We start from the raw sequence: 7,752 nt of genomic DNA on the forward strand, positions 1-7,752 counted from the left end.
GCCTTCATGATGTTTGTTTTTTCTTAAATCTTTAAAGTATGTTGTGTTGATCCTTTCATCACTTTCGCTTTGGGGCCTGATTCTGTTGACTGATTATTTTCCTAGTGACAAGTCACCTTTCCCTGCTTCTTGATAGATCTAACAATTTTTGACTAGGTACTGTGTATTATAAATGTTACACGTTTGACAGTCTGTATGTTTAATTTCCTTTAAATAATGTTCAGCTTTAATCTGGAAGAAAGAAAAATTACAGGTACATTTTATTTTTCTGAGTCTTGATTTTAAGTTTTTACAGGGTAGGTCTATAACAGTGTTATTAAAGAGATAATTAAACCCTTTGACTGTGGTGCAATGATTTGGAGGTTTTCACTAAGTGCCCTGTGTGATCAATGAGATCTCTCTGGTTAGTTGGAGTTCAAATGCCCTATTCTACCTCCGGAAATTGGTTCAGCATATAGCTGTTTAGTCACAATTGTCTTGGTCTTCTGCAGTTTAAGCTACCTGGCTCAGTATTCAATGCAGATGTAAAGAGATTGCATTTTAATTTCTGAATCTTGTTTTCTGAATAGTCTCTTACAATCTCACCAAATTATTTATTTTGGACATTGTATTACCAAGTTATAACATTTCCATTTTATTTATTTTAATAGTTTTTATAGCTCTCCTTAAATTGTCTATCTCTTTACAAGTTCGATGTTTCCAAATCATCTGAGGGAAACTAGAGTTACCCTATGACATCATATTTAGTTTGTATTTGTTCTTTTGTTATTGCTGTGTTGTAATGGCTGGGGTTGGGAGGGAGTGAATTATAATCATATCCCCTCTTTTCAGGTCCCCTAAAATTGAGAAATAGAATGAAGTCAGATTAGGATTAAAATTTAATTATATTAATAATACAATTACTATTATAATTTTCTACTACTACAGTGCAAGCATCATTTTCAAAATGAACTTTCCCTAATTCTTTCAGTCATTTTCCAGGCTCCACGAATATTCCCTGATTTTGTTTTCCTAGTAGTACATAAATTTTTATTTTATTTTGATTTTTCTTAATATTCCTAAAGCAGGAAAATTACATCTGAGTGCTTTTTGTCTTCATGGGTTCTCAAACTATGGCCCGTGGGCCACATGCAGCAGTGTGATTGTATTTGTTCCTGTTTTGTTTTTTTACTTCAAAATAAGATATGTGCAGTGTGCATAGGAATTTGTTCATAGTTTTTTTTTTCTTTTAACTATAGTCTGGCCCTCCAATGGTCTGAGGGACAGTGAACTGGCACCCTGTTTAAAAAGTTTGAGGACCCCTGAGTTAGATAACACTTGGGATCAGAGGCTACTTTTTCTCCCTGTTTTAAATCACTTACAGCAGTCTAGTCTGTGTATAAAAATTGTTGTTATGTAGTAGCTTGTCATGCTAGACATTAGCATAAATCTGTGGGCAGATTGATTTGGTGTTATGTTTCCAGTTGATGAGAGCTCCTGAGGTACATCCAAGTATTGGGGATATCAAGTGCTTTGGGAGGTACCTATTTACTTAATAGAGACCCATGATATGCAAACCACCATGCTAGGCCATGGAGAGTAAATTAGGATTAATGTAAGAATGTTGTTCTTCACCTATAAAGTGAGATTAGCTGAGAAAAGGATGTGAGGCGAGGGAGCACATGTAGACAGAATAAGAAAAGGGGGAAGCAGGCAGTTTATCTTTTCAAGAGATACAGTGGTGACTTATATAAACCACTGCCTTCCATAATGTTAAAGAAAATATTGCAATGTATTTAGAATTACTACTTTGAGTTTGAATTGAATCCATACAAAAGCACAATTAAAGAGAAAAAAGTTATTGCCTTGAGCTTGCTGCCTCATTATGATTGAGAAAGGACTTTTCAAGATAGTAAAGTATCTTGGTAAGATAGTAAGGTGTCTTGGTACCTTGAAAAAAGTGAGTTATTTATTCATCAGTCCATTAAGGCATGTACTCATCCAATTATCCATCCATGTATTACTCCAAAATTTATTGAGCATCTACTACTGCCATGGTCTGTCCCAGGTGTTAGGGACACAAAGGAAATTAATATATCATGTTTATTCTGATGAAAGATTTCACAGTATACTTGAGAGAAATTCATAGGCCATGGTCTAAGTGAATTACATTGCCCTGAGATAACATAGCAGTACCTATTTTTCCACCATTTTTGTCCCAGTGTTTTAGACCTCAAGGTCTTTCCTCTTAATAAAATCACTGGAGGAGCCATACATTTAATTAACTTAAATTGTTTGACAACAGTTTGGAAAAAATTGATTAGATAATTCAGAATAAGATGAACCAAAATAGGCTTCCAGAGGAGATCACAGAACAGATAAAGGTACTAATTAATTTATTTATCTGTTAACAGAACAGATAAATTTACTAATTAATTTTTGTATATTTCAGTATTTCAGGAAGAAGAAAATGATGACCAAAAGTAATGATGTCATCACATAGAGAAAATCATTAAAATGATATTTTAAAAGTGTTATTATAAGAAAAAAAAGTTTGTTCACAATATGTCATCATGTGAAAAAAAGAATCCTTAAAGAGTACCACATTATGATTGTATATTTTATTGAAGTATACATATGTGAATTTAAAACATTGAAAGTAAATAATTTAAAAATGTATTATCTTTGAACTGTTGTGTAAATTTGTGGCTGATATTTTACAATTTTTTTCTTACTTTTTGGAGCATATATTACTTCTCTGTTTTTTAACGTTTGAACATTTTAATGAATATATTATAAAGATATACAGAGGTACATAAATTGTTAAGTGTGGAGATTCATGGCTTTTTATTATTTGAATATAAGAACTTAACATTCAAATTAAGAAACAGACATTAACAACATTTTAGAAGTAACTCCCTTCCCCATCCTTGACCCCTTGCCATTCACTATCCTGTAATAATTTTGTTAAAGATTTTCATCTCAGTCTTTTTAAGACTCCATGTGTCTTGAAAGACCTCTCCTCTCTATATAGAGGTCTTACATAAAGACAGAGTATTATCTTAATGTACAACTCACTGATTTCCCTTTGTGGTTATTATCATACATATGGAGGACACAATATTTCAGGTAGTTAATTGAATATGTATTTGTGAGTGTACTTTGTAAAACCTAAAATATATCATACAGATAAAAATGTCAGTAATTATTATTTTTAATTTCTCTGACCTGGTGAGGAAAATCCTTTAACCAATTAACTGTCTTTACATATTCTTTTCTTCCTTCCTCCCTCCCTTCCTTCCTTCTTTCCTTTTTTCCTTCCTTCCCTCTTTTTCTTGTTCTCCACCTTCTCCCCCTTCTTGTTAAGTAACATGCACTTCACATAATCTTACGTTGTTAAAGTAGCTCTCAGAGTCTAACTAAATGTAATTCAAGGTTCTTCACATGATAGCTTTCTCCCGTTCCAACACAGTGACTATGTTTGGTCATTTTTGTCCAAGTGGCTGACTGGCCTGGAAGGATTATAGTTTAGTTTGGATGCTCTTCTACTAAAGAATCTGTGCTTGTCAGCTTCCCAAACAGGTCAAGTCAGAGACCAAATCCCTATGAGGATATGTACACGTGCAATTTACATTTGTAAAGGCTCTCAGAGCTAATGGATGTGAAATCCGTAACAACCTCTCAGCCAGGGAAGTCGCTTTCTGGATAGATGTCAATTTTAACCCAGTAATTACTTCCCCAGATTTCTATTTCTTTAAAAGCAGAGTATTATCAAAACTGAACAACTGCCATACGTTATTTCAAATCATAGTGCTCAAACTATGAATTAAAAAAAAACAACTAAGTTAAATTATACAAATCTTAAAAATACGTTAGATTGTTATATATGGTAAACATGAAAGAAGTCATTTATAAGACCATGTAAGATATTGACCAATAGCTAAGCAGGTACATTTTAAAAATTTCCCTCTTTAATGATAAAGTTTGTTTTAACTGATAAGTTATGGAAACAGATTTTGTCAAAGAAGAAGCCTATACAGAACTTGGGCATCTCTAAAAACAAAGAACTAGCTCTGCATATACTGATATGAAAGATTTTCACAATATATCACTATTTTAAAAAGATTGGTATGGAAAATAGACTCAATATGCTACGTTTGATGTATAGAATGGATCAGATATAGGTTTACATATGTATAATATGTTTATTGGAGACAATGGAGGAACTTGGAAAGAATGGCTATGGATAGGAAGCAGACTTACTTTTTAACCACATCGTCATCTATTGTCTGTAATTTTATTCCATGTATATTCATTATTCATTACTTCTACAGCAAAAAAAGAAAACATAATACTCAACAACTTAAGACCTCAAGAACAAAATGAAACCTTTATTCCTTTATTCAAATATTTAAACCTTGTTTCCAAATGAAGTTGTCTTCTTTCTATTCCATCACATTGCTACACAAGCCCACAGACTTTTCATAAACCATTTTGATTTATTTCTTCCCTAGTGTTTTTTTTTTATACACATTAATTAGTGTCTGTGACCCAATCACTCATGGTGTAGGGGTGATGGAATCAAGTATGTGGGAAGGCAATGAACCTTATTAATGAAGGAACTTTGGACTCACAGTAGGCTTTTGTTTTCTCCAATTGATGTCAGAGCTCATATACAAAGTCAATAAATCAATCACTTAATCAGTTTGTGATTTTTTTTCCATGCACAGTAATTGCACAAAGAAACGGCTGGTATTTCCATGCCCTAAAGGCTTGGTTCTGGATTATCTCATGGTAAACACTTCACTATTATTTTTGATGCTTGAATTCTGCTTTGTAAGGGTCTTCATTTCAAACTAAATGACTTCTGGAAAACATTTCATTTAGTATTTTTAGTTTAGTTACGTACAAGCTAGAAAAGAATCAATAAAATCTAAATTACCTAACCAAAACAAAAGAATAAATAAATACAATACATGTGCCTGTCTTCCCATTTGCTTGCTCTTGTGAATCTTCTTTTCTATGTGAGTGAGACCCCCTTTTCACATGGGTTCTCAGATGACTCTTGAGTTTATATCAATTCCACCGAGCCTTAAACCTGCTTTTCAAACACTATTAACTCTCAAACTCTCAAATTTTCTCTTCTTGGTATTTCAGTCATCTGAATTTATAGTACAAACTTGTCCCTTTGTCTTGACTGTATGAGCTAATGAAAAGAATCACAAAAGCTTTGGGATTGTTTCCAGGATAAATACAGGGTGTCCATAAAATTCGTGTGCAATTTAAAATTGTTGACTAATTATCTCCTGGTAATAGTTGGCTATTTTGAATTGCACATGAACTTTATGGACGCCCTGAATGTGTTCTAAATTGGAAAGTGATTACCAGTGCAGAGGACATGAGGTGAGGCACACTATAAGGACATGTAAGAAGCTGGAAGGCTAATGATCATAAATTTTTATTAGCTTGGCTTGATAATACAAATCACAAAGAATTAAGATTTAGAAAACTTTAAAACTTAAAAATTTGGGGAGAATTTTTACCTGTAGATGAGATGTAGTAGCTAATGGTACACCAATATTTCTATTAAAATAAAAAAACTAAATAAATTCATAAATTATATTCCACAGGGTACTTTACAAGGAATGAACACTAGATGAAATAATGTTCCAAGGAATGAAGGACCTTCTGTTCTCCAGTGGTTCCCAACCTCTCCCCACTCTGCTCCACCCCTGTCCTAAGGGCCATTTGCCGATTCTGTGGGCAAGCTAATGATTGGGCTTAGTCCTGACAGAAAGTTTCTGTTGGGGGGGAAAGAAGCTAAAGTAGTAATTTCACTGGTCATGTTAAGATAGAATGACAATTTGGAAACTTGAGGCTAATATTATCCTTAGTGCATCTGCTGACTCTGAGGCTCTTTGGGACTAACCTTCTAAACAAGCAGATTAAAATCTCTGGAAATTTTGCATAATATAGGAAGCCAAACCTAGACAAGGAGGAGGATTGCCTCAATCTCACTGCCAATCTCCACTTCAAGATATTTGCCAAATTTTGAAGCCATGTTTGCAAGAAGTTGAAAAGCTAGTCTGGAAATCTTTAATATTCAGAGCTCAGTCTTCTGCAGAATTTCATGACTGATGAGATAGATACCCGACAGTTTCTTTTTCTATAGCAAAGGAGGTGCATATTTGAACAACAGGGTTGATCTAGAAGTAAATAGATCCCAACAAAATCTCTAAGGCAAGCCAGGGCCAGTTTATGCTCATGTAATTGATCATGTAATTACTGATCATGTAATGGTTGTGATCAGCAACTCTGATTATTGTCTAACCGAGGAATGGAGAAATCCTCTGGTGGGAGGTAACATAATCTAGAGTCTGAGCTTCTTTGATAAGAGTGTTTGTCCTGTGACCAAACATTTATAACAATCAGATAATTACAAAGATATGATGACCCATAGAAAGGAAAAATTAGCACCAATAAAGGCACAGTAATTGAGCCTTAGTTAGCAGTTGATGATTTTGAAATAACTGTTCAAGAAATATATTTGAGGCTTGGTGCCTGTGGCTCAAGCAGCTAAGACACCAGCCACATACACCTGAGCTGGAGAGTTTGAATCCAGCCTGGGCCCACCAAACAACAATGATAGCTGCAACCAAAAAATAGCTGGGCATTGTGGCAGGCGCCTGTAGTCCCAGCTATTTAGGAGGCGGAGGCAGGAGAATCACTTGAGCCCAGGAGTTGGAGTTTGCTGTGAGCTGTGATGCCATGGCACTCCACCCAGGGCAACGGCTTGAGGTTCTGTCTCAAAAAAGAAAAAAAAAAGTATATATATATATATATATATTTGAAATATGATCAAGAAAATAGAGAAAAAGTCGTACTAATAGATGAAAGTATAAAAATACCATCAGAAACTTATCCATAAAATGATCAAATTGATATTCCACACTGAAAAGAGAATTTAAACCTATCAATTAAATAGTTTTAGAATTTATCAGCAGATCAGATGTATGTGAGGGCAAGATTAGTAAAATAGATAAGTGACCAATAAGACACAACCTGAACTGAAGCACAGAGAGTAAAAAGCAAGAAAACCATTGAACACCGAAGCATCAGACATGCTAGGATAATGGGACACACTTGTAACCGAAGCACCAGGAAAAGCAGAGAAAGAATAAGACTTAAATACTACTGAAGTGTTAATGGCCACATATTTTTCTAACCCACTGGGAAACATCAACTTATATATTCAAAAAGTTCAGAAAACCCAGAGTAGGCTATGTAAAAAGATAAGTACATCAGAATATAGAGAAATCAAATTACTGAAAACCAAAGACAGAGAAAAATCTTTTTTTTTGGCCAGGGCTAGGTTTGAACCCGCCACCTCCGGCATATGGGACCCGCACCCTACTCCTTGAGCCACAGGCGCCGCCCGAGAAACATCTTAAAAGCAGCCAGAAAAATAAAAGACACACTACCACCACCCAAGAACAAAAATTATTAACTTTTCAACAGAAATATTGAAAGCCAGAAGATAATATAATGAAAACTTTATGTGCTAAAAGAAAATAAATTATAATTCCATACATCGTCAAGATATCTTTCAGTAATGAAGGTGAAACAAAGAGTTTTCAGGGAAATAATTCCCAACAGAATAGATCAGTATCCAGCCTAAAGCAGAGAAAATAAGAAAATAACTAAAAGGGTTTGTTTATAGGCAGAAAAGAAAAAAGTTAAAAATAAAAACATGAGAAAAGAGAGTAAGTGTGT

This window comes from Nycticebus coucang, chromosome 15, assembly GCF_027406575.1.
Source record: "Nycticebus coucang isolate mNycCou1 chromosome 15, mNycCou1.pri, whole genome shotgun sequence".
Classification (NCBI taxonomy): Eukaryota; Metazoa; Chordata; class Mammalia; order Primates; family Lorisidae; genus Nycticebus; species Nycticebus coucang.